General features: G+C 54.1%; 1 protein-coding gene across 1 annotated transcript in view; it reads right to left on the bottom strand.

Moving 5' to 3' along the window:
- NCOR2 (nuclear receptor corepressor 2) overlaps positions 1-6,119 on the bottom strand; it is a 258,054-nt gene extending 251,935 nt beyond the window's left edge. Inside the window, exon 1 of the mRNA XM_082491424.1 lies at positions 6,010-6,119. The gene's annotated coding sequence lies outside the window, so the exon portion shown is untranslated. The remainder of the gene's footprint in view (positions 1-6,009) is intronic.
- Between the last annotated feature and the right edge of the window lie 20,580 nt (positions 6,120-26,699).

Here is a 26,699-nt window from a genome sequence, read left to right as displayed (position 1 = left end):
GTTCGGTCCTTCACCGTAGTGTGCCGCAATAATCAGGCCCCAAGATTTTTACACGACCACCAAAGCCTCCAGACCTTTCGATTACACACTCCCCAAGGAGGACAAAACCTGCCCGCCTGGGAGACAGCAAGTCCTCAGGGACTGATGACAGACGATGGGATGATCCGCACCAGGAACCTTCCCAAATCCTGTCATCCTCCACCCACGGGCTGACACATTTCTTTGCTTCTGCCTTCTTTAACATAGAGACACAGAAGAACGCAATACAAACCACTCTCTTGCCCTAACACGCACAGGACAAACCTTAAGTGTGTTGCTTAGGAAGCTGGTGAGAAGCGTTCAGGTACCAGCACAGAGCACCAGCCCGGAGCCTGCAGTAAACAGGCTTTGGAAGACATAAAAACGTCCCAAAAACTACATGACAGATGGCCACGCCACTGGAGTATTTCTTCAGTTTAGAGGCAGTTCCCTGCACAGGCAGGGTGAAGCACACCCGGACGGTAAGGGTTAACTTCCCACGTATTTGGGCCGAAACTTCATTTCTGGGCACCGCCACTCTGTCCAGTGTTACGCCAGGGAAACAATGCTAAATAAAGATTACGCGGAGTGGTATTATGTAAATAATTCTCTTCCACAATGAAAGGATAAACCTAGACTGCTTGGTTAGTTATTAACCCGGGAGCCAGTGCCGCAGAGAGGAAATCCTGCCGTCTCTCCCTCCCTCGACACACACACCACCAGGAGAGCTGCAGCCGGGGCTGCAGCTACCAGAGACAACATCTGCACCGTCCCCTGCCTCTCCGGGTGCTGGCACTCTCCCTCGGACCACTTCCCACAGGAGGAAACCATTTGGGCCCCGCCACATCGTCTCCTCCCAGGGCAGCCCTGCTCCTCCTGGCCTCACCACCGCTGCCAGGGCCGGACTTCGCCTCCTCATCATCATCCTCCTTCTCCTTCCACCACTGGTCCAGGACACGGAGGGCTCCCTGCCCTTTGATGGGAACACACTCCTCACCACATCCCTCCTCTTGGAGGCCTTCCCTTCCCCCTGTAGGCTGAACCCACTGGAGTCTGCCTTCGCCTGCACATCTCCTCCTGCCCAGAATAACTTACTCGACCTTTCTGCCTCCAACCTCCCCCTGCAGCCTTCCTCCCGCCTTGGCCCTCACGTCTGAATGCTTTATGTTTGTCACACGATTTTAAATCTGTCAGCAATTCATCCATCTGCTGCCTCCTGGGTTTTTAATGCCACGAACCGTTCTGGGATACTGCCTCGCATAAAGCTCTCGGTGGAAAATGAACCTGTACCTCATATTCAGAAACCAGACTGGCTTTGAGATCACTGCTTTCCAAGGTGCTGGGCTGTTTCAAAGACTGGCTTCTTCCCTACAGCTAGCAGAAAAGCCATGATGCTATCCGGTCTAAAATAAACATTATGGGAGCGGCGATAAGGGGAAATATTTCAGCTGACTAAGAGTAATGTGGGTTCAAATCCAAGCGTAAGCTGATATTGCTTGTAATTTGTTCCTGAGCCAAAAACACAGACTGGGAGTGAAAAAATGGAAGGCATTAAACAACAAGCAGCGTACTCAGCGACTCTGGAAAACTTCAGCATTTCCATTTACGTTATTATTTTTTTAAATAACCCTCAGTTTCACGGATCATAAAGTTAATTTGGAGTTAACTTCCCCTCTCTGTAACCAGACAAAGCTGCTATCCTTTACATTCGTTAATGTTTGCTCAGTGCTCCGCAGCTATAAAGCGCTTGAGAGCACTAACCATTATCAGCATCCTCCATGCCACCCAGCACAAAACTGCCGATCGCTTTGCTCCCCCCGTCCCCCCGCTCTCCTCCAGCCCTAGCACCGTGGTAGCAATCACGGCCACAGACATCTATCTCAGTCTTTACTACTCCCCTGCAGGCAGGGCTCCTCTCTGGACATCTCCAAGCCAAATTTGGTCCAGCAGCAAGGTCCGCAGTAATCAGAGCCTCTTCTTGCCTGCCCAACCACAACCATGTCCCATCTCTGAACTTCCCAAAGCGTAGATGGCAGGGGCAGAGCACTGCCTGCTCACCAGAAACACCCCCTCCTCAGGCACTCTCCTCTCCTTTTATAAGGGACAGCCAAGTCCCCTGAGAGCCTCCAGTTGCCGGAGGCAGGCTGCCAGGAAGGGAGAACTGGTGGCCTCAAGAAGGGAAGTGACAAGTAGGGTGGGCAGCAGGACTGGGGGTGCAACCAAGATTTCTCAATTCCCAGTACGGTCCCACTGCTGCCTCACACGCAGGTCAGGGTTCACTTCCCAAAACTGCCAAATAACTCATTTCCTTCTGCTCTCCTCCTCCCCTTCCTACCAGATCCCTCCCTCACTCTGACCAGGCTCTTGCAGGCATTTTCACGCCCTTCGCTCTCCAGCTCCCCTCTTCAATCCTTTCTTAGGAAGCGTCTCTGTTTTCCACTGCTATGAAAGGTTCTATCCCTTTGACATTACAGGGCAAATCAGAGACTCTGACACCTGTGTTCCAGCGCACATCCAGCCATAAACAGCAATTCACCACCACTTTCCTACGCCAATACACAGCAAGGCCCTTTCAAAGCCATGCAAGATCCTACACCACAGCATCCTAGATAAGAATCCATGACCTCACAGTGACCAAATCCTTAAGCAGCTGCAAAAGCCTCAGCCACTAATCACAGAGGCAACAGTGTGTTGCTACACCTCATTTCTAGCCCCATCAGAGCTGACCCTGCTCTCCATTGAAATCTCCCAGTGAAAACAAAAGCAAGCTACAGTTCACACAAATGCAGCAGCACAAAGATAACAGTCCTGTTAAGAACACATTGCCCTGGATTTCCATCCTGAAGTAACCCTGCATCCAGCCCATGGTCTGCATTTGGGGGATCACTGCTTGCAGGCACAACAGCCAGGAGGGAACCAGTACTTTGCCATTGGGGGTAACAAGCCCTCAGGCTGAACTGGCAAAGCACTCATGGGGAAAGAGACTCCTCTTCACCAGCTCTCCAGCAGACTTGCTCTGACACATTGAACTTCATGTAACCTCCCCGGCCTCAATTTTCAGACATGTCTAGTGATCTGGTCAGAATGAGACAGGGGGTTAGGGATGGGTAACGCTGCACCCCAAACACAGGCCCTCTCAAACTCACGCCCCATTGCAACTGCTCAAATCAGCCACCCAAAACCCACTTCTGAAAATTTACCAATTTAATCCTCCTTTCCTACCTACTCATCTAGAAACTGGGGAGACCGTAACTTTCTGCCTCCGCAAAGAGCTTTGAAGGTGACATTATCTCAAACATGTAAATTACAGTTGACTTCAAGCAGGTTTCTCCCAGGATGACCCGACCGCAAACAGGACTGTATTTCAGCAGAGGCCACTAACAACCAGAACCAGCAGTGGGGAGGAACACCAGGAGCCATCAAGGGGACAAATAATTTACAACCACGTCAGGAAAGATAAAGACATCTCCCATGACCCAATTCCAGCCGGCGCAGTCCAGAGCTGCCGTGGAGATGAGACGGGTAGCTCTCTTAACACATGTAGCTATCAACACAGCTGCATGCACGCCTTCACCGCCAATCATAACAAAACTGCCTTTACCAGACTGGATCTCCTAATTACAAGATGTGAACACAGCCTGCACCAAACCCTCTTTGGATTTAACGCAGGATGGCTCCAGGGACTGGTACAACCTCCACTCGAGGCAACTTGGTTCAAATCCAACCACAGCCATTAGCGAGTGCAAGGTATTGCCAAGCAGCAGCTGTTCGGTGGCTTGCGTGAAACAAGTTTATGGTTTCAGTCCAGATCCCGTCGCGAAAAAATGCCAGTCACCTCCCTGGCACTCAAAGGTGTGAAGCCAGAAGCATCCACCCACTTCTCCAGCGCTGGAGATGCCGGCGTGGGAGGCGTTCTCATGCGGGCCCGGTACCAGCTCTGCAGAGCCGGCTCTGACCTCCGCAAGATTTTAAGAACCAGGTATGTTTTGCAACTTGGCAGAAACAGACAGCTAAATAACAGAAACCACCACCCACATGAAGCCAGAAGAACAAAGTACCAGTGTTTTCCTGCCCCAGACATGTGCGTGCCCCATCTCCTCTCTCGCACCAAAAATAGCTTCTACTTTTTCCCTTTTGGCAACAACAAACTGGGCTTTGAGTGCATTTGCTTTCAATAAACTAAACGCATTTTGCAAGCGTCTCTCTCTCTCATACTGAAACTTACTCAATTGAAGTTATAAAATACTGTCACACACAGAACTTCCCTTCCCTCCAATGGCATCTTGGGACTCAAGTCTCAAAACACTTTGCGAGCCTTGCTTACCATATTCCACACCCAAGGCACAGCTCCTGTGCAGAGTTGGGCAGACCCGCGCACACGGCCGGCTGAGCTAGGTCCCAAAATCACCCTACAAGTCAGCAGTGAAATTCACAGAATTAAGTAGGACTTCACTAAAGCCATCCAGGCCAGTGCAGCTTCACTAAAGCCCCCCAGGAGCTTTGTCGCCACTCTCAAAAGACATGGAAATACTCACCCAGTTGTCTCAACTCCCGTTCTCTCCCTTTATGAATTACTAATAGTATCAAACCTTTATCTCTAAAGCACATGGCAAACTCAAACTTAAACCTGCTGATAAAAACCCTACGCTAAATGGAAAAAACTCGCACCCTACGCAGCCAAGGAAAACCAGCAGAACAACATCACATCCACCAAAGTCAGATTAAAAACACTCGATTCAGCAAAACCCTGCCGTTTTCAGGCATTCAAAGCGCCAACCTTTGCTTCGTGAGAATACTGAGGGAGAGGTCACAGAAAGAGTTCAAACCATGAAAACGCCTGTGAACCAGAAGGGCGGCGTTAGGAAATACCCACTGCACAGATCACCTCCAGCAGCACTGTCCTCTCGGGCAAATTCTTGAGCTGACCCAAAACACAAAGTTCACGGAGCAGACCCGAGCTGCACAGGCAGGGACGTCCACAGGGTTCAAAGCGGTGGAAGGAGGGGATGGGTTGATGGGGTCAACGCAGCCCCTCGCCGCGGGCAGCGCGAGCCCCAGGAGGACCAGGGCCCTGCGGGTTTGGCTGCTTCAGTGGCTTTGGCAGCAGCCCACATGGCAGGCAGCTGCCTGCACCCACTGCAGCCTGCTCTTTGTGCATTGTCAGGGCAAGGGAGCAGGAGGAAGGGCCGAGGGAGAAGAGGGAACAGGAAATTATAAAGAATCGACAGAAAAAAAAAAAAAAAAAAAAAAAAAAGAAAAGCAATCACTCCGGAGGCTGCAGCTGGGGTTTGGAGAAACGTACACTTGTTGCCTGCAGACACCGGCCCTGTTTACCCACCGTCAACATTTACACACCAGCCACCAAAACTCCACGTCCTTCGCCAGCTGAGCCAGCTCTGTCGTTCCCGGCGCCGCTGGCCGTGCCCGGGACCCCCCCGGCCCTGTCCCCAGCCGGGGGGTGACAGGTTTCGGGGGGGGGGACGACAGGTTTCTGGGGTGGTGGTGGGACACCCCTCTCCCCCCCCCGCCCGGGGCTGGATCCCCCCCACCCGGCGGCACCGTGGGGGCAGATGAACCGCTCCGGGCTGCCGTGTCAGCGGGAAACCACCGGCTTCAAACATGGATGTGGAGCAGGAGGCGGAAAATAAATCAGAATGAGAAGAAGGAGGAAAAATAAAAAGGGGGGGGGGGGTGTAAAAAAAGGGCCGGGGGGCTGCCCCCACCCCGCGGTGTCCCTGCTACTTTGCAAAGCGAGGGGTTCCCCCCGCCCCCAAACCCCGCAGCGCTTTCCCTTGGGGGGGGGAAGAATTAAAAAAATAATAAAAAAAAAAAGTTTCTCCCCCAGCGCGGCAGCTCCCGCCGCACATTTTGGTTTTTACGTAACGCGCCCGCCCGCACCCCTACCTGCCGGTAGCGGCCCCCCCCGGCCCGGCCCCGCCTCACAGCTGAGGGGGGGTCCCCGGGCAGCCCCCCATCCCCTCCCCGCCTTACCTAATCCCGCCGGCAGCTGCCGCCCCCCATCGCCGCCGCTCCCTCCTCGCCTCTCCTCCCCTCCCGCCTCAGCGGCCGGCGGGGCAGCGCTGGGCGCGGGGGCCCGGCCCCGCCATCTGCGCCGTGTTTATAAATCCAGAGCCATGGGGCTGCTCCCCCGCAACTGTCGGTCGGTCGGTCTGTTGGCCGGTCGGTCGGTCGGTCGGTCCGTCCGCCTGTCCGCCGGCCCGCGGGGCCGGGCCGGGCCGCCCCTACCGCCGCAGCGCTGGCCCAGCAGCGCCCTGCCCTGCCTCGGCGCGGCGCGGCGGGAGGCGGCGGCGGTCCCTCAGGCCGCCCCACAGCCGCCCCGGCGGCCGGGCGGGGCGGGGCCGCGCCGCCCGCGCGCCTTAAAGGGGCCGCGCCCCGCCCGACCGCCGCCTGCAGCGCCGAGCACCCGGCGGGGGAGCGGGCGGCGGACACGACATCCCGGCGGGTCTCCGCTGTCCCCCCGCCCCGGTTTGGGCGGCACAGGACTAAAGGCTCTTTCAGTAATCTTAATTCTCAGTAAGTTCACTTCTAATGCCGGGGAAAATGGCATTTTTAGAAGACTCTGGTGTCTGAATTTGTGAAAATACGTACTTTCTAGCCAGATATGTTACGCGGGTTTCAAGGTCTCGGAGTGTTCGAGCTCACCAGGAGCGGGGATGAGGCGACGCGAGACCTGGGCACTTGACCCGAGCTGGCCAACAGGGTTTTGCATACCGTGAACGTCGCAGTCAATATAAATTAGAAAGTTTGCTGCAAAGTTTGGTCTCTTGATGGCTGCCATCCTGAGAACTCCTCGCTCCGGTGCTGGACCCCTGAGCCCTTCCTCCCGAAGCCGCAGCGCTCCCAGTGTCCCACATTTGCTGTCCCCTGCCGGGAGCGCACGGCTTCCTACGGATAGGACAGGCTGAGAATAATCCCCCTATATTTTATATTGGGATCGGGATCAATATTGGTCCTTTCGTATTGTTAATGTTAATTATTTAGTCTTATTCTATTAAATCTGTTTATATTTCAGCCCCCAGGTTTCCTTGTTTGTCCTGATTCCCCTTTCAGGGTGGGGAATAGAATCATCGGGTCAGAGAATAATTGCCTAAATGACAATAAATTGTGGGTTCCTCAAACCATAACACCCCCCGCAGAGGTGCCACCCAGCTGTATCTTTGTCACCAGTGATAACAGTGCCACTGGGTGCAATGGTGCCATTAGCTATGCCAGTGTTCTTTACTGGTGCCACTGGGTGTATTAGTACCACTGGGTGTCATTAATAATTATTTTGGTGAAAATTGGGGATTTTCTCGCCCATACCATGAGATGGCCTAGCAAAAGCCCCCCCCCCCGAGTCCTTTTTCAGTCACTGGTGCTTCGGAGGAGGATGTTGGAGGGGGCCGATCACCGCTGGGCTCCTTGGCAGCCACCACCCGGCAACGTCTCAGCCCCGGAAAGTTGGTGCCCGGGAACGCTGTTTATTCACCTTCCCCACCGAAGTATATCCTTAAAATACCTTCAGATTCAGCAGTGTTAGATAGCCCGGGCTTTCTACCTGTGACAACGAGATATTGATAAATTGCCGCGCTATCGGATTGCTTTCGAGCATAAGGGTGACGCGTGACCCCCAAAAGCTGGAAAAGCATCTTGCAGACCTCCGCTTCTCCCTCCCCGCTCCGGCAGGCGGCGGGCAGAGGCGGGCACGCACGCGTTCCCCGCCGCTCTACCTCCCCGCGCGCGGTGTGTTTCTCTTTTCCTGCATCTCCACGAGCGGCATTTCCCGGGGGGGAGCGGGATAGCGGGGCAGGTGGCTCACGGCATTCCTTGCCCCAATACGGCTGCGCCGCTGCGGGGCAGAGGGACTTTCCCGGTCCCGGTCCCAGTCTCCTTAAGTCACCCGACTCAAAACATAAGCACAGGCGCACGCCCCGGCGCGAGCGTAAGCGCAAGCATAAACATCGGGAACGCGAGTCAAATTGCCTCGAAGGAGCCTGATGTGGTGGGAAAAGCGGGAAAAGTCGCCCTCCCCGTGCCCCCAGCCGCTGAGTGTCCGGCAATTTCGGGCAGCGCCTTCCACGCTGGTTCAAGTCCTTGTTTGTCGGTGCTCGTCTCGCAGGCTGAGCATCTCGTGAAGCAAAGCAGCAGATCAAATCCTCCTCTCGAAGATGCGATTATCTTGGAAGATAAAGGACCGAATTTACCCGTGTTGCATTGCGGGGTGTCTCTGCTCCAGCCATTTAGCATTTCTTGAGCTGGAGCTGCTTTTTTTTTTTTTTTAATATCTGTGCCGTTTCACTTAATGAATGGAAGGCAAGTCCCGTACCACGGCAAAGAGACTCAAGACATTAATTTTACAGGAGCCAGGAGCCAGGCTTTTTGATTCCAGTGACCTTAAAACAACATTATAATCAAATGTCTTTTAAAAAAAAAAAAAAACAAACCAAACAAAACCTTTAGAGTTGAATGTACTTTCCAGCAACGCTGAGTATCCTGCCAGAGCACAGATGGAGTTTTTTCCCGTGTTCCTACGGTCCAGAAGGCCACAGTCCCGCAGGGAGTCGCTGGGCTGGTTTCGCGGTGTGAATATGGGCTTTCCACAGTGGCATTGGCTCTTCTAATAGAAGGGATGATTTCCTCTCGCATTTCTACGTCTTCTGGCAGCCCGGCTGCCTGTAACTAGCAGCTACCACATCCCAATGGTGTTTATAAAACCATTATGCAAAACCACTGCACCCAGTAATCCCCAAATACCCAAAATAACACCCAAATTACCCAATAATACCCCAAAACAATGGTTGCCCCAATGTTATGGGGCTAAGTGACTTCCAGTGTGGTTCAAGACCAGGTGGTAAACCCCTCCGGCCCAGATCTTGTCCTCATCGTCCTCATCTTAACAACCTCCTAACGAGGAGCATGTGCCTCTCCTTAACGCAGGAGCCTGGATGTGCTCAGGGGGTATCGCTGAGCCCGGGGAAAGCAAACCCCTTCCCTGTCTCAAAGCAAAAATAACGAGCTTGGCTTTAAAATAACGGCATTGCGAACACCAGGCAGCAACAGTGTGCTCCGTGCAATGGGGTGCCGGCTTCCAGAGCCTCGAGGCTCTGTGTTTTCAAGCTTTTTCCCTGTGATCGTGGAAGCTGGAAGCTTCTTGTTCTGGTTAAACCACAGGTGAGATCACGGCAGCATCCCGAGGCTCTGGGAGCCGCGGCTTCACGAAAGCGGAGACTACGGCGAGCTTGCCTTGAGCATCACGGAGCAGAGGGAGAGCTGGCGCGGGTCACCGTGCCGCAGCCAGACACGTACACAGGCATTAAACACGGGAGACCGAGCCGGGCTGTCGCTGTAATCACAGTGTGTCCGCGCTGCCAGGCTGCAGATAGCTTACACAGATTTTCCGTAGCGTTTCGCTTCGAAGCTGCCGTTGATAGCTATTCCATCAGATAACACGGTAACGCGACGCGCCTCGGAAACATCGCGGCAGCAAAGACGGGGATTTCAGATCCCCGGGGAGAACCGGAGTCCTGCCTCAGAGTCTTATAGAATCATAGAATCATAGAATCAGTGAGGTTGGAAGGGACCTTTAAGATCATCAAGTCCAACCATTAACCTACCCTGATAAAAACACCACCACTCCTAAACCATGTCCCTAAGCAGCTCATCTACCCTTTTCTTAAACACCTCCAGGGATGGTGAATCCACCACCTCTCTGGGCAGCTTATTCCAATGTTTAATAACCCTTTCAGTGAAAAAATGCTTCCTAACGTCTAATCTAAACCTGCCCTGACATAACTTGAACCCATTTCAGTCTTCAGCTGGTTTACGTCAAACTTGCCCCGCGCCCAGCGCAAAGGCAAGGAAGTGGGGTATTTTCTCACTCGGGTTCATCCAAACTCCTCCGGGAAAAGCAGCGAGAGGCAAAACAGGAGCCACCCTCACTTTGAAACCACCCCCCCGGAAAGCTTCAGGGGAAAGTCATTACAATTAAAGCAAGCTGCAGCCTTAAACTAAGTCATCCTGCGATTGACTTTATGGGCGCATCAGCCCACTAGGACCAGTGTGTGTGAAGACCACGGCAGGAGTTTACCCCCCATGACCATGTGTGCCCCGTGGTGCTGGCAGGGAGGTGGTGGGTGACCCGTGGTGCCGACACCTCGGAGGGACCGGGGGATGTACGGCGAGGAGGTTCGCAGCCCTGTCCTGCACCGTGCGATGTGGCTCCCTCCAAAGCACCTTCCCACCGCCCCGGTGACCTGCCCTTACTCGCTCCGGGCGTGAGAGGAATTTGATGGGACTCGGGTGCTACGGAGGGCTGGAGCTCGCCTTGGGGAAGTGGATCCATCTCAGAAAAAAAAAAAAAGAAAAAAAAAAAAAAACACAAAAAACCCACCCCAAACTGAAGGTCTCTGCCTGCCAGCCTGGAGGAGGAGGGAAGGAAGAGGCCGGGGAGCTGGCTGGGAGCGCGGGGGCTTGCACCGCTCCCCACGGCCGCGCTCCGTCTGCAGGAGCCTTTTTCCGTGCCTGCCTTTTTCCGTGCCTGCCTTCAAGCTGGCAGTGCTTTACGGAAACAAATGACGAGGCATGAGTGTGCCCGAAGTAGGTGGCACTCAGCTACGTGCGGAGAGGGGAAAAACTGAAGTGATGCTGGACGGCGGCTGTAAATTGGGAAATGACCTAAGCAGCGCCGGGGCTGCCTTGCTGCCCGAGGCGCGAGGGCGATGCCACCTGTGCGCATCAGCCCCGCCGTGGGGAAGGGACCCCCATCGGCGTCCCAGCACGCTGCGGTCGCAAAGGGGTTGCGCTCTCCCAGCCAGACCTGACCGCGTCCCCAGGGTTTGGCCTTCTCCTCTTTCTCCGGCGGTTTTCTTGGCTCCCTCTCCCAAATGGCTGGGCCAAGCCGTCCTGAGCAGCTGCCCCGTGCCCCGCTGCGGCAGAGTTGGGTTTGTGAGCCCCCTGCCAGGGCCCGGCAGTGGGTAACGTTCCATCTGGCCACCCCAAAACACCCATCCCCAAAAGACCCGTGAGCTCACATCGGCTGCTGGCAAGTCGTGCTGAGGCTGCCTGCAGGTTCTAACCGGCCGGGGGGCAGACAGGACCCCAAAAGGGTCACATCTCTCCTGGAGGGATCGTCTTTTACATTCGGGTAAATACAGATTGCTTTTAAATCCAGCTAAATGCAGCAAATGGATTCATGGTGGTGTTATTTCCTGCCCGGTGATGGGGACGGGCGGAGGGGCTGTTTGCAAACCGGGCGGGCAGGGGCGAGCGGCTGCCTCCCGCTCCCGGGCACCGGTGCCTCTTCCCGAAGGACCTGCGGCTCCTCGGCTCTGCCGGCTGCGAGTGCCGGGTGCGGAGAGAGCAGCTAGAGACGGCTACCATGTTATTTCAATAAACGGCATGGAAATAATAATGGAGCGGATGGAGTGAATGCATTCAACTCCGGATCGGTTTGGAGAAGCAAATCGCTAATAAAATAAAATAAAATACTCCAAGCCACCCAATCGCGCTCTGGGGAAGAGCCTTGAAGCAGAAGTGCTTGTGCTCCATCCCATGCGATGAGGGCATCGGGCAGAGCAGCACGTCCCGCACCACCGCAGAGGGCGGCCGGCCGCGCGCAGGTACCCTGGTCCGGCACGGCGTCCTACGGCGGGCGTGAGTGTGAGGGCACACGGTGACGGCAAAGTTTGTCCCCCAGGGAGACAGAAAAAGCAAACGTCCCTCACCAGGCAGCGGCGTGCTTTCCTTTGGTGCCAAATAAAGACGCCTTTTACGGGCATCAGACAGAGAAACAGCTAAAATGAGCAGATCGGAGCGGTGATTAACGCGCTTTGGTCGAAGCGTTGGGTGCACTCTGCTTCCTACCCACAACAACCCCACGGCTCCTCGCACACACCGGCTCACCGTGCCTCCGCCTGGCACGCCGGCCCGACCCCTCCGGTGCCGTCGAGGTGCATGGGGGGATGCTCTCCCCACCCTCAGGGGGCATCCCGACCCCGGGGCTAAGCCCTCACGGTGCAGCAGGACACGGGGCATGAATTCGGAGCACCGAAGCCGTCCCCATCAAAGCCAGCAGTGGGGACGCCGACGGGCAGGACACGGGCTCGGTGACCAGTCCCACGTGCGTTTTGGCCTCCCAAATACGCACCTCCGGCAGACAGGTTGGTGCCCCCCATGCTGCTGGGGCAGCTCACAGAATAACTAACGGGTCTCCGCTGCTGAAATAAATAGCCACAGCTTTATTAAATCAATATTAATTCATAATCTTTAGCAGACAATTATAGTTATCTCACACACAAAACTACCCACCTCTTCAAATCTCTGATCTGACAGGGTTATAATTAGCTTATTACTGGCCATACATCTGCTAATAACTTTTCCCTCAGCCCTGTGAAGTGAATTAAGGAGCGCTAATAAACCATGGCTGTTAATCCATTTATGTGTCTTATGCTTTCGTCTAGGCACCAAATTTAAAGATACATAAAAAGAGGTTCTCTCCTTCCCTTCCTCCAAGGTTTCGCTACCCGGCAGCCCTTGGCTGCTTGGTGTGGATGACACGGGTGTCCTCTCGATGTCCCGGCAGATGCCATCCTCGCCGGGAGCGGGAAGCAACAGGAAACTTGGCAAGGCATTTTACAAGCTGAAAAAAACCTTGGAATATTTAAGAGCGGGTATTATTTTCCCCAACGCTTTCTTATTCTCAGCCCCAGTGCCCATTGCGAGGCAGAGGGTATTTCAGGAGGGCCCACTGGCTGTGGACCCCAAAAATATCACAGGGGAGGTGATAACGGGTGGGCAGGCAGCAGATACGGGCTCAGTTGCTGCAGCAGTCCCAGCAGCGCCCGCTCTCGCTCCGCCGCACGGAGCAGTGCCAGCGCCGGTCATTAGCAATAATGAAAGTGAGATAAGACACGGTTGGGGGTGGAGGGAAACGTTGATCTAAAACGATGGCCGGTAATAAAGGACAGCGGAGAGGCACCGTGGGATGTGACGAGATAAAAGCAGATGGCTGGCTGCTGCTTCTAATTATAGGTCTCTGCTAACGAAGAGGGCGCTGATTAGGCTGACATTGTCCTAGGACGTGCGTTTCTAGAAGGACCTGGCGGTAGGGCTCGGGGCGCCTGCTGGGAACTGCCCCAAAACCCGCTGCTGCCCCATCTCTGCACCCAAACCACCTAATGAGGTTTGGTCCCACCATGGGGACAGCTGGGTCCAGGACACCGTGGCGACGTCGGGTGAAAGCTGGTGGTGATACCCCTATGCGTTCAGACTGTGGTGGGTGGGAAAGCCCTGGGGTTCCCGTGGAGGTGACCTTGGGCAGCTGGACGTGCTGGTCACCTCTGGGCCACCCCGGCGCTGCTGCCAGCCCAGGGAGGCTGCGAGGTCCAAGCCCCCGAAGACAAAAGGAAGCTCCTTTTGAGTAAGAACTGTGGTTGAGTCTCCTGGGTGAGTAATTTATGATGCTTACTGTAACAAGACAGAAAAAAAAACACATTCAGCTCTGGTTTCATCATATTTTTGGCTATGAGTAAAACAGTAGAAAATGATGAGGGCTTCCCACAGCAAAGCCAAATGCCTGAGACTGAAACTGGTAGCCGGGCCACTTCTAACCGGAGAGTTGATCTTTTGCATATTTTTGGTCGTGTTGGCGTTTTTCCTCCTCCGTGGACGAGATCTGAAGTGCATTTGTAACGACAGCTCTGCCTCTTTCCCGGCTGCGCTCAGCCGGCGGCGCGGGAACCTTCCCCGACGGCAGCGAGGAGGGGACGCGGCCTCACCCGGCCCGTGGCACTTCGGGGGCCGTGCTCCGTCACTCATCTGCATGGGGTGGCCCCTTTCCGGGGGGGGCACGTACCCCTTCACCAGCGTTTCAGCCCATGGCCTCACTCTACACCATTTTCCCCCCTTCCCCACGGTGGCCTTTGGGGACCTGACGTGTCCCCGGGGCAATAACTCCCACAGAAGGGGTCACTCGCTGGCACGTGATCCCGAAGCCTCCGGGTGCTCCCAGCCTCCGGCCCCGCAGGGATAGCAGGATTTGGTTTTCTTCCCCGCAAGCTGAGCTGAAGTCGGAGCAGATCCAGAGCTCCTTCTCACCATTCCAATGCCGTCTTCCCAAAACAAAGCCTTCCCCACTTTGGGTGGGCTGCTCTGGGCACCGAGTGGGAAATTTTGTTTGTGGAAGTTTTTCATTTTAAGACATTTGGTATTTTTTTGAGACTGGGAAAAACGTATCTCCCTCTTCTGTACCCACTTAAACTGCAGCGAGAGCCCTGCTTCGGGATGGAGAAGCATCTTTTAACAAAAGACAGAAGATGCGCAGCCCAAGGAGGAGCCAGCACAAATGGGGCAGAAGTTTTGCGAGCCCTGCAAAGGGAGACGGACGGAGCGGCGGGGGAGCGGCTGGCTGAAATTTGGCACAATCTTGAAAAAAAAAAACAACCAACCCTCAGCAAACCCAGATCGATGCGTGGGAGTCAGTGTCTAAAAAAAAAAACCAAATATCTTTCAGGCAACGACTTTTTTTCTGGGTGAAGTCCACGGGAATGACCCACAGGGCCCTGAATTGCTATTTTCGCTGTGGCTGGAAAGGCGCAGAAGAGGCACAAGGAGGGGTGGCCGAGGTGGTGCAGGACGGGAACGTGGCAGCCCGGTCCCCGAGGGGTGGCTGCTCCCAGCTAGGAGAGCTGCGCTTGCTTAAATTAGAGAAGGTTCTCAGGAGGGATCCTGTAGCCGTTGGGCATCTTCCCATGGACACGGAGCTGGGAAGCGCCTGCAAATTCCCTGCACCACGACTGCAGCAATTTCAAGCCCTGCTTAGAGAGGAGAAGCAGTTGCCGGGGCACCCAACCTTTTGACATCTTAAAGAGCAAAGAGTTCAAAAAGAATCTCACCAGGATTTTTATTTTTTTTTCCCTCTCTTTTTTTTTTTTTTCCCTCCCTCCCTTCTCAGAGAATCCAACTTTCCATCTCCCTCCTCCCAAGTAGGAGACGGCCAAAGAGGGGGATAACAAACGAGCGTCTCGCTCCACCTGAGGAGTTCAAGCCGCAATCACTCAGCTCCTTGTAGCTACAAAGAGCCGGGAAGCGCCAGTGCGCTGGAGAGGAGACGTAATTAGGTGCAATTCAAGAACAGCTCATCAGCTATATTTAACAGACGGGCCGATTCCTCGGCAAGCGCAACCCTGCAGAGGAGCCGGGCTGCGGCAGAGCCGTGCTCCCTTCAGCCCCGGCTCTCCGGCACCGGACCAGGCAAGAACCGGTTGTGTTACTGCCTGAAACGCTGTGTATTTTGCAATTTTTTTTTTTTTCTTTTGCAATTTTATTTTGTAATGGTTGTTTATCTTGTAAACATTTCATCTGACACTCTCATCCCAGTTTTTTTACACATTTAGAGTCTTCACTGGGATTAAAGTTAGTTGGAAGGAGAAAGGCACAATGACCCCTTTTATCCCAATCTTTCCGCCTGGAACAGATGGGAGAGTCCTGCCAGAGCCCCGGTGACGCGCCACGGAGGACACGGCAACGGAGGAGACACTGTGCCTTCTGCAGAGAGAGGGGAAAAGAGCGTGTGTGTGAGTGTGTGTGTGTGTGCGTGCGTGTGTGTGCGCGCGCGCACCGGCGCGGGAGCACCCGGTGGGATGGGAGCGCGGGCACCCGGCTCCCACCAGCTCCGCCAGGATTAACACCAGTGACCCGGGAGGTTTGGGAAGCACCCGGGAGAGATGGCGCAGGGGGGTTGCGAGGCTGCTGCGGGTTACGGCGACTCCGACTTGTCCTCAACCCACCGTCTCCGCTTTCCATCTCAGCCAGCGCCCTGCTGGGAGCTGCCGCCCACAGGGAGGGAGCCCCCCCTCAGTATCTCTGGAAGACCCTCTCCCGCATCCTCGTCCCAAATAACATCCGGGGACAAGGAACGGAGAAGTTCAGGAACCAGCCGCAGCCCGCAGAGGAGCCACGGGCGACGCCGAGTCCGGACTCGCCTGTCTGTGAAGACCTCTTAAATACGCAAACTGCGTTGAAGTACCAGCTTAACCACAAAAATCGCTGAAGTAACCGCTGAAGCTCCCTGGAGGAACACTCATACTCTTCTCGTTAATGAAAGCCATCGAGCGGATGGCAAATTTGTGTGTCAAACTCTGGCGATGCCTTCCCAGCCGTCACACGCCAGAAGATGGGACCGACGGTTACCAGCAAGGTGCTCGACAGCCGCAAGCGGCGAACCACGCTGGTGCTCCGCCCAGAAAAACACCCCCGGTCCCTACAGCGACCCCCTCCTCCCCAACGTTCAAGGACTCGTTGACCAGAAGAGGTCCCAAAACACCCAGGATAGAGTCCTCCGGGGACGGGTGTTCTCCTCCGACAAGGCTGGAGCCAAAGCCGGCGAGCCCGGGGAAAGCGGGGCCGTGCTTCCCTCTGCGGGGAGGGATAAAAAAGCCATTACGGAGGTGCAGGCTGTGTTCAGGCTCACGCTAGGCTCCTCGCGAGCGGAGGGTAAAGAGCTACTTACGCTGGAACATAAAAGCCGGGAGACAGCGGAGTGCTATAAATAGGGCATATAAACTTTCAACTGACAAGGCTCTGATTTTGTTATTGTAAAAAAAAAAAAAAAGAAAAAAAGAAAAAAAAAAAGGGAAAGGGAGAAAAAGTGCCTAGATGGAGCTGACAAAGAGGGAAATACATGCAGAATACAGGTTTGTTCCCGGTAACGCGCTTATTATAAGTCAGATGTAGTTAGAGCTATTACTTTAGCTTCAAATGAATGGAAGGAGAATAAATCTGCCTTTGTGCAAGGCTGCCCGCAAATAGCATCTCCCTCTAGCAAACCTGCAATTGTGTTTGCATGAGACATTTGTTAGAATAAATGCAATTTAAAAAGAAAAAACAGTTCACACCTACGGCAAGGGAAGGCTGGTGGTATGAATGGCAACCGGCGGAGGAGGAGGGCGAAACAAAAGGGGCTTCGTCGGCAGGGGGGCAAAGCCTGCGGCACTGGAAGGGGCTCTCCTGGGCTGGCTGGAAAGATGGAGATCCTGTGTGCAGTTCATCCTTCGTCCCTGTCCCCACGCGTTACATCGTTACACCAATCACCCCAAACTGCTGAGCCAGTTTCAATCATTTTCCCACTTTCTGTCCCCAAAGGATGGTGCGATTAAACACAGGGTTTCTAGGGAAAGGACGAGGCACGCTGGAGGTGGGGAGGAAGCGCCTTCCCCTGCTGGGAGCAGTCACACCATCACGGCCTTTGGGACCAAACCCTGAGGTTTGTCCTGCATCTGTGCAGCCGGGGCACCACGGGGATGGGCATCCCGGGGGGGTCCTGACACGCTGCAACCGCACAGACACCAACGCTTTATCAGCAAGAAACACATCCTTTATCTTCCTCTTTGTGAGCTGACTGAACGAGAAAAGCACTTCCTCAGAAGTTTTTGATTTTGCATCTCGTTTTCCTAAATAACTTTCCCAAGGTATTGAAAGTGTTTGTGCTTTTTTTTTTTTTTCATTTTAAACAAATAAAGTCTTTTTTCCTCCCAGAGCACATCACCACACCGTTCTGACCTCCACCCTGCACGGCTGCAGTGGCTTTGTAGAGGGGACCTGCGGGGATGGCACCTTCGGGGGCTGCCTGTCACCTCGTGATACCCACAGGTAAGTCCACGTCCACTGGCAGTGCCCCCCTGAGCTGCCACGACACGGGGGGACCGCGGCTTTCAACTGGCAAACGCAGCATCTTACTTGGGCGACGGCCTGAAGAAGAGGGGAGAAAACCCTCTGCAAAGTCCCCTCCTGCCTTCTTCTGTTATTATTATTTTTAATATTATTCCCATTGAATTTATAGGAGGAACTGTCTGGGAAAATGACTTTACCTCTGGTTCCTTCATAAATTTTTAATAGGGCAGAAATAGAACCAAAAGGGATTTAAAAAAAAAAAAAAAAAGCGTTAGCGTCAAACTCTGGCTCTATTCATAATTAATTATACTTTCAGGGGGAGGGGAAAAAAAGAGGAAACATAATTACAAGCTTCTAGTGAGAACATTCATTATCATGCTAATGCAGAAATCAGTACTGCTGCGTCTCTGTGTGTGTGTGTGTGTGTGTGTGTGTGTGTGTGTTCGGTCTAATTACTCCGCAGTGATGTGTGTCATTTGCACATTTACCTCCGTGCTGCATGGGATTTTAAAGGCAGAGTTAAAAATGAGAAGATTAATCGCAGCCTGGATCGATGGGGATTGGGACCGGCTGGTGCCGGAGGGATGCTGCATCCCCGGCAAGGCGAGGGGCTGGGTTTTGCCCGGGGTTCCTCAGCGCCGGCTCCCCCGACACCCCGGCCAAGGATGCCTGTTAGCGAGTAACATCCCGGCTTCGATATTTCGGGCTGATAAACCATTATGGGAATCTTAGGAGGCATTTCGAGGTGTGAAGAGCGGCGCACACCAGGGGAGGGAGGAACGAGCCAGGCTGGGGGAGGAAGGAGCCCAGAAGGAGGTGGAAGTGGAGAAAAACAAGGCAATATTTCAGCTATTTAGTGCCTAACAAGTTCCTGAATTTGCCGTGCCAAGGAGATGCTCACCTTGCAGAGCAGATCCTGAGCATCCGCCCTGGGAGAAGCGTTTGGGCTCAGCCGGGCTCCAAAACTACCCCGGGCAGAGCAGCCCGGCTGGTCCCAAATGCATGCCGGGGGCAGGAGGGGGGGGGAAGGGCGATTTTCTATAAAAGTGGAAGAGAAGAGGCTCAATTTAACCCCAGAGTATCGATATTGCCAGCAATAGGGTGTGGGGTTTTTTTTCTTTTCTATCCCGTTCCATTAAGCAGGAGGGATGCCAGCGCCGAGGCCGCCAGCGTGCCCCCGCGTGGGATGCGGCCGCCCCGCTGCCCCCCAGCACCCGCCTGGAAAACCAGCTGGGAACCTGGGAAAAAACCGTCTTCCTCAGCCTCACAGACCCGAAGCGAAGGGCCCAGCGGTGCCCGGTGGGGTCAGGCACGGGGCCGAGCCCGGGCGCATCCTGCCGGCGTTGGACGCTCGAAGCCCCGACTGAAATCGGGGAGGGAGAAAGGCAGGCGTGGATCCACAGCTCGAGCATCAGGTTCGGTCCCAGACATGTTTATAGACATAAGTTATCTTAATTATATTAAACCTAAGCTAGGCATCTGCACAATCTGAGCATTTCTGTGGAATAATTAACCCGATCTCCCATTATTTCTCGAGCTGCCAAGCGACTGCCCTACTTTCATAAGTCGGAGCCCCGCATTTCCCCAGCCATAAATCCTCCTGCAGACTGCAGGAGCCAGAGCCCGGCGGGCAGAGCGGAGCCGAGGGGGGGACAGGGTGGTGGCAGGACACCCAGCCCTCCTGGATCTCTTAAAAGCCTCAGAGCAAAAGAGCCCTAAGGGCTGTGCCGCGTTACGTCCCTGCCTGCGGCGGCCGAGCGGTGATGGGCAGCTGGAGAAAACTGAGGTCAGGAGCAACCAGTGGTGCAAAAAGGGATTAAAGAGGGGGATAGGTGGAGCTGAGCCTCCACGCGGTGCCATCTCGAATTCAATAATCTTCTGCTCGGAGGAGGACAGTGATAATTAAGGCAAGATCACCGCTTCACTCGCTCACGTGGGAAAAGCAACTCTTGCAGCAAACCGGAGGGAGGTAAGATGGAGCCAGCAATGAATGCTGAGGGATTCACCGTGTCCCTGCCTGCCCTCGGCCCCCTGCAAACACCTTCTTCCCAAAATAGCCTCCTACGCAGGATGAAAAACTCTCCTGGGCACTGCCAGGATCGGCGCTGTCTGCCGGGCATCACAGGTCCCAAGTCACAACGAGCTGCCGAAAAGGGCCGACAACAACTTCCTTGGAAAGACCCACTCCCCAGGCATGGTGGCTCTCCTGGACCTCGGTCCCAGGGACAGCGAGGAGGAATTACCGCCCTAAAAACCAGCGGTTGCTCCGGCACCCGCGAGCGTGTGTTCCAGCACCTCAGAGCATCCCCAGCACAGGAGCATCCACCACCTTCAAAACTGACGGATTTTTCTCGGCATGAAAGCAGCTGCTGGTGCAAAGGGGTGAGCGCCGCATTCAATTGAAGTGGGAAAGCATTAAAAAAAAAAAAAACGGGGAATTGTTTGCACGAGAAGCCACCGTTACCCAGGAATGGCAGAAGTTTCCCATCCGAAGATGCTCCACTAGCAGCACCGAGACCTTGCTGTCGGCGTGGAGGGTGGGAAGTTGATGCCTGGAGTCCCAAGGAGAAGATCAGAGATACATTTTCCCCCCCCAAAGGTGGGCTTTGTGCAACATCTGGGAGCCATTCCCTTTCATGTGGGCTCGGGCAGCCGGGCAAGGGGCCCTCCGGCCTCGCTTGAGCTCCGGCTGTGCCTAATCCCAACATTTAGGGTTGCCTGCGAAACTCCCCGACCCGCGCTGGCCCCGGACGAACGGACCACGCCGCATTTTCGGCTGGTGACTGAGCTCTGGGCTATTTGGGAACCTGGAGCGTAATTACTCTGCGGAGTCTGGCAGCTGATTTAAAAATATCCATCCCACCCCAGCACACCGGCACTCCCATTTTTATCCAAAAATGTATTTGGGAGGCGGAGGCTAAGACCAGTGCTGGGTGCTGTGGCCTTGAAAAGAGCTATTACAGGCGCTGCAGGGAAAATAAATGGTAAAAAGGACGGTTCGGCCACCTCCACGGCATTGTGCAAGCGGTGGGGTGCTCGGTGGGGAGCGTGGCCGGTGCTCGCACACCCGCCTGGTCCTGGGCATCGGGGTCGCAACGGCTCCGCAGCATCCCCGGCCACCGCTGCGCCTGGTTAAGGGCACTTTCCCGAGCCCTAAAGCAGAGCTCAGGTTTTACGCGAGGGTCTAAAATGAGTTATCACACGAGGCGGAGGCAAGCTTACCCTGCCCGGCTCCCAGAAAGCCCTTCCCCAGCAGATAAAAGGGCCTCACTGTTCTTCAAAATGATGAAATTGGAGCCAAATCCCCTGAAAGAAAACAGATGACCTCTTGTTCTGGGAACAGCTACAGTCCCTCCCTTTGACTTGATCACCGCCTGAACCCTGCCCAAATGAAAAGCAATAAGCCATGACACGAGCATCCGCGTCCCAGCTGCGGGCGGGAGGGAGGGAGGCAGGCGCTTCCCACCCAGCCCCTAACGAAGCACCTCGTTAGGGCTAACGGGGCCGGGGCTCACGTCTCCGCCCGCCCGGGCTGCCTGCTTTCCCCAGGGTGTTTTTTGCAGGGTCGATATTTGCTCTCTGCCGGTGCGGGCTGACGTTTAAGCCCTTGGTGCAGTCCCGGGTGCCAGCAGGAGTCATGTTTTTATGCAGAAAGGTCACACCGAGCATCTCTTCCCTCAACCGAAACGTTCCCGGCTGTGGAATTTGGCATTTCAACACTCATATTTCATGTGGCGTGGATGCAGCCCGGGCCACGGTTCAAGTTCTTTTGCATTTATAACCAACCGACGTGACAAGAAAGCACACGCCCTTTTTAGAGGTGTTTTACGATGTATGAAAATATCCCTAAAGCTTTTCCCAAAAGTTTCCCTGATGGGTTTGGGAAGAGCCAGCCAGGGCCGGTCCAGCTGTGCTGGGGAACCCGTATCTGCTGAGCATCCCCATCCTCTGCCCTCCGGGCGAAGGCGGTGGGAGCAGTTAGTTTTCCACTGAGAAAACTTTGCTACCAAGAAACGGTGTTGGGGATAACTCCCAAAATACCGGCTCACAGTGGTTGTTGGCAGGACCGGAGGCTTCCGGCGCAAGGATGCTCTGCCCACGCGGCAGCGCGGGTGCCAGCCGCAGCCTCCCCCGTGCCCAGGGCACGGCTTTGGGAACACGCCGAGATTACGAGGGCACGGACAGCCCAGTTTTGCAAACTCCTTTTTCTCTTATTGCACTTTCTCCATCTGTATCGAATAGCAGAGCTATGAATATTCAAGAGAAAAACGTGTTAAAAATTGGTGACATTTTCAGGATTGGCTCTCACTAGCCAGAGAACGTCATTCACAGTAATTACGAATAAAATCCACAGCCCTTCGCAGATGACAACAAATCCAAATGGTCTTTTTACACAGTGAAAATATTAGCCTTAACACCTTTTTTTATTATTTTTTTTTTTAATCTTCCAACCCGTTGCTGCTTTCACAGGCACCTCTGAGCGCGCCGATTTCGGAAAAACTTCTCCCATCGCAGTTGCGTCGGCGGCCTCGTACAGAAAATGAATAGCACTTCTTTTTTCCTCCCTCTCGTTTGAGAGTTTTCTTGGTAGGGATGAAACCATGAAACAGAAGGCCGCCTAAATGAAATTATTAACCCCGAGAAACCACTAAAGGAACTTGATTAATTTGCCAAGTAACAGAGCCCGGTTTGTTCTTTTAGGCAACACATCTTAAAGTAATTGAATCACCCCTTGAAAAAAAAACAGTAGATGATTGAGCCCTGAGGTACACTCGTTCGCTATCCTTAATAAATCTCTCTTTATGAAGGAGGTAGTATGCTTTTCTCATCAGAAACCTGTTAATTTTTTTCTCTTTTAAGTAATTGAATACAAAGTTCAAAATCTATCTGCAGCATCCTTCAAGAAAAAAAAATAATCAAAGGTTTATCTCCTGTTTCATCTCAGCAAGTTAATTATGCTCTCATAATTGAGTTAAACCAGCAGGTTATTAAAAATACCACAGGATCATTTTTATTTTTTTTTAATGAAGTACCACGAGCCCCAAATCTTTGGCAGAACCAAGGATCCCAAGACCTTGATCGTGCCCCGGACGCTGCAGGAGGTGCCCAGGATGGACCACTCCAACCTCGTTTCATTTAAGAAAAGTGGCTGGGGTAGTTTTTGCTCCTCCTTTTGCTGAAGCAGGAAGACGGGCCTAACCCCAGCCGCGTTACTGCAGCCTCCAGCGGAGCTGCAGAGCTGCTCAGCCCATCCACAGACACGTCTGCAGCCCAACCATGGCTTGCTGAAGGCAACGGTGCATCTCCGCTCCACCTCGGAACAAGCAGGTCTGGCTGTACAGGCACTCACCACAGAACAGAATCACTGAATCGCAGAATCGTAGAATGGGTTGGGTTGGAAGGGGACCTTAAAGTCCATCTAGTTCCAACACCCCTGCCATGGGCAGGGACACCTCCCACTAGACAAGATCCAACGTGACCTTGAACGTTTCCAGGGATGGGGGATCCACAGCTTCTCTAAGCAACCTGCTCCAGCGTTTCAGCACCCTCAGTGTAAAACATTTCTTCCTTATATCCAGTCTAAATCTCCCCTCTATTCCAACCTTTCTTATTAGCCCTCTTTAAGTACTGGAAGGGGCTATAAGGTCTCCCTGGAGCCTTCTCTTCTCCAGGCTGAACAACCCCAACACTCTCAGCTTTTCCTCATAGGAGAGGTGCTCCAGCCCTCGCATCATTTTTATGACCATAACTGAGATATCTTTGACCATTCTTCAAGAAAACCGTGTTGAGTTTTGTCATGCCCAGGGATGGAGGAGGAGCGCCTGATGCTCCACCATGACGTACATGGTGCTTCCAACTCAAGCATATTTCTAATCAGCATTTCGCTTCAAATTTTACCCATTCAACTAATTCCACTAATTCTAGGGAATTACGGAAATAATTGCTATTTTCCAATAGATACAGGCCTGCCTCACGAGACAGAAAAAAAAAACAGGCAAAAAAAAAAAAATCAATGAAGCACTGTTTAAGGAAAGTCAAAATAAGCTATTTCCATCTCCTCATTTGCAATTAACTTCAGAGCATAACACAGTGGGAGGTGGTTCATGGGAAAAGTACGACTTCATTGTAATCCTCCCTCCTTTTAAGTGGGAAGATCGGTGGAGATAGATGTGCCCGGGCAGCTGCTGCTCCCCGCCAGGTCGCAGCCGCCCCACTCCCTCCGGGCTGCCCGCCACCGAGGAGAGGTGAGGGCAGCAAGAGCTGCCGGCCCCACGCTGCGTCCCCACGTTGCTGCCCTGGCAGGGTGCTAGGACAGTGTTTGGGCTTCCTCTGACGGCCTGTGGTCACCACCAGCACCATTGTGGTCCTGCATGAGATGCTCCATCCCTGTCCTCATCCCCATCCCCATCCCCATCTCCATCCCCATCCCCATCTCCATCCAAACACAGCTCCCACAGCACAGTCCCCAGCACACACCTTCTCAAAGCGGAGGGAGGAAAGGGATGAGAAGCTGATAACAGCCTGGAAAAGCAACTGCCTTCTCTGGGAAAAGTAGGAGCTGGTGCTTATCATGTTGGAGCTGGCAGAGAGAGCATGGTGGGGTGGCAGGATGGAGCTGCCCTTCCTCTCGCTGAGCTGAGCCCTGCCTAAAACAGGGCTGGTTGTTATTATCATCTACTTATTTTTTGCAGAAAAAAAAAATCACGATTTTTCTACAGGAACATCCTTTTCCTCTTCCCCACTGATGACAGTACCACCATGAGAAGAGGTGGCCCAGCAGCACATCCTTCCCTGGTGGGCTCTGGGTACCCCTTGTAGCAGCATCCCAGCAGGACTTTTGCTCAGCGGGACACTTTGACACCGCTTTGCCTTCCATCAGCGCTGCTTCACCTAAAAAACCCTTTCTGCTTATGGGCGTTTCAGCCGCATTCCCAAAAAACCCAGGCCAAGCAAGGGTTTGGGGGCAAGAGGGACCTTAAAGAGCCGGTTCCCCCGCATTGTCTGGCAGGGCTGGGAGCTTTTCCCTACCCTCCATGCAAATGTTCCTGGGAGGAGGAGGCCCAGACCCAGCCGTGCGCTGGGAACCTCCTGCCAGTCTCTGCCCGGAGGCAGAGACTTCAGACTGGGAGGAGGATGTCCATCATGTGCCTCGTCTGACTTTTGGGTGGCGGGTTGGTTGCAAACCAGCAAGCGAGCACAAGGTGCACTTCAGAGTCTGGTGCCCGTTAGAGGAGATGGCACCCGGCCGGCTCCTGCGCCCTGGTCCCGCTGCAAGTGAGAGCAGAAACTTGCTGCCATTGCGGGATCCACCCTCAGACTCACCCTCCAGCGCCCGGTGACCTTGACTGGAGAGGAAGGTGCTCCATCCTCCAGCAGGCACTTCCCATCCTTTACCCTACAATATTAAAAGCGTCGCTGACGTGGCGACCTGCTGATTGTGCATTAAATATTCACCTACATGATACTTCCTTTGAAGAATTTTCCTTTTAACTGTTCTATTTTCATCACTGTCCTCATCTCTCCGCACCGCTCCATCTTCTGCTTAAGTGTCATCTTCAGATTTTGTTCCCAATTAATATTTCTATGGCAACTGCATTTAATTTTTGAAGTGGTAGCACTCGCTCTGCATGGGGACCGGAGCCTCCTCCCCACCTCACAGCTCTGTGCCCGTGGAGGCCATTCAAGATGCTGGGCTCGTTTTCAAAAGCCGTGGTCCTGTGGAGCGGCTTCACCCTCCTGCACAGCCTTGGTGCCCCTGCCTTGTCCTCTCGACGCCAGCCTGGGCACAGCCAGAGGGTCAGTCCAGGCAAGGCTGAGCTCATCTCCATCCATCGTCTTGTGATCCCTCATCGCTGAGGACCTTTATTGGCTGCAGCACAGGATAAAGCACTCAGTAGGGTCAAGATTTTGGGAATGTGATACAGACAGACGTGGTACAGAACGTGGTACACCCACAGCCAACGTGTCGTGAAACAAGAAGTGGTTGGGGACGCAGGAGGTGGCAGAAGGAATTGCTGTATTTGGAAACCCAGCCTCGACCCGCATCCAGCTCCAGATGATGGCCAGCGCTGGGTGGAGAGCTTTCACCCCGACGCCCTGAGCTGTGAAGGCAGTGTGATGGGGTGTGGGCACCTCCCTGGCTCCTGCGGCCACCAGGCGCTCCCCAGAGCAGTGGGGAAGGCACCCACTCGTGTCCCCGTGCGGGTCTCCTCCCCGTTCAAAAGGCAGAAGCAATCCATGAAGGTGACCAGCAGCAAGGGGATGGGAACATCCCACCAGCTCAATGCCACCGGGTGCAACCTAGGCCCCTCCCGTGGGCTCTGTGCTGGCAGGAAGGCAAAAATGGGCACGGAGTGGTTAAAATGAGCCCGGGTTATAGCCTGGAATGAGAAGTATTTGTGTGTGCTGGTTTCCATGACATGGCTGCCTTTTGGTCTGCGCTGAAACCTTGCAGGCATCTCTGGAATGACAGAAATGCTGAACGTCCTGTTAACTGGGGGGGGGGAGGAGGGTTTGCATCCGTCAGCACAGCCCGACTTGTTTGTGCGGAGGAACCTGTCCGGGATCTGGCCCCGGGGTGGGTTGGCAGCCTGACAGCTGTAAAGCGGGGCTATTGCATGCATAACACGAGAGTTCGGAGATTCGGCTGTATAAATCCGCCTTCGAAATCATTCCGTTCCGAGCCAACACGCCTGCCGTCGCCGGTCCCCTCCCGGGCACTGGGAAAGCATCTCCCCTTCACGCGTGGGGACCATACATGCGCAGAGGCCGCTCTGTCACCGAGCTGCTCCTCCAGCAAAGATCTCGGGTGGGATGGCCAGAGGGATGCACTGGGGTGTGGGGACAGTAAGTGCACATCCCTGTTGGTGCATGAGCTTGAACTAAAATAGTGTAAATTCAGACTAGATATAAGGAAGACATTTTCTACGCTGAGGGCGGTGAAATGCTGGAACAGGTTGCCCAGAGAGGTGGTGGATGCCCCATCCCTGGAAACATTCAAGGTCAGGTTGGAC

This window comes from Vanellus vanellus, assembly GCF_965231255.1.
Source record: "Vanellus vanellus genome assembly, chromosome: 16".
Classification (NCBI taxonomy): domain Eukaryota; kingdom Metazoa; phylum Chordata; class Aves; order Charadriiformes; family Charadriidae; genus Vanellus; species Vanellus vanellus.
This window is presented reverse-complemented; position numbering and strand designations above follow the sequence as displayed.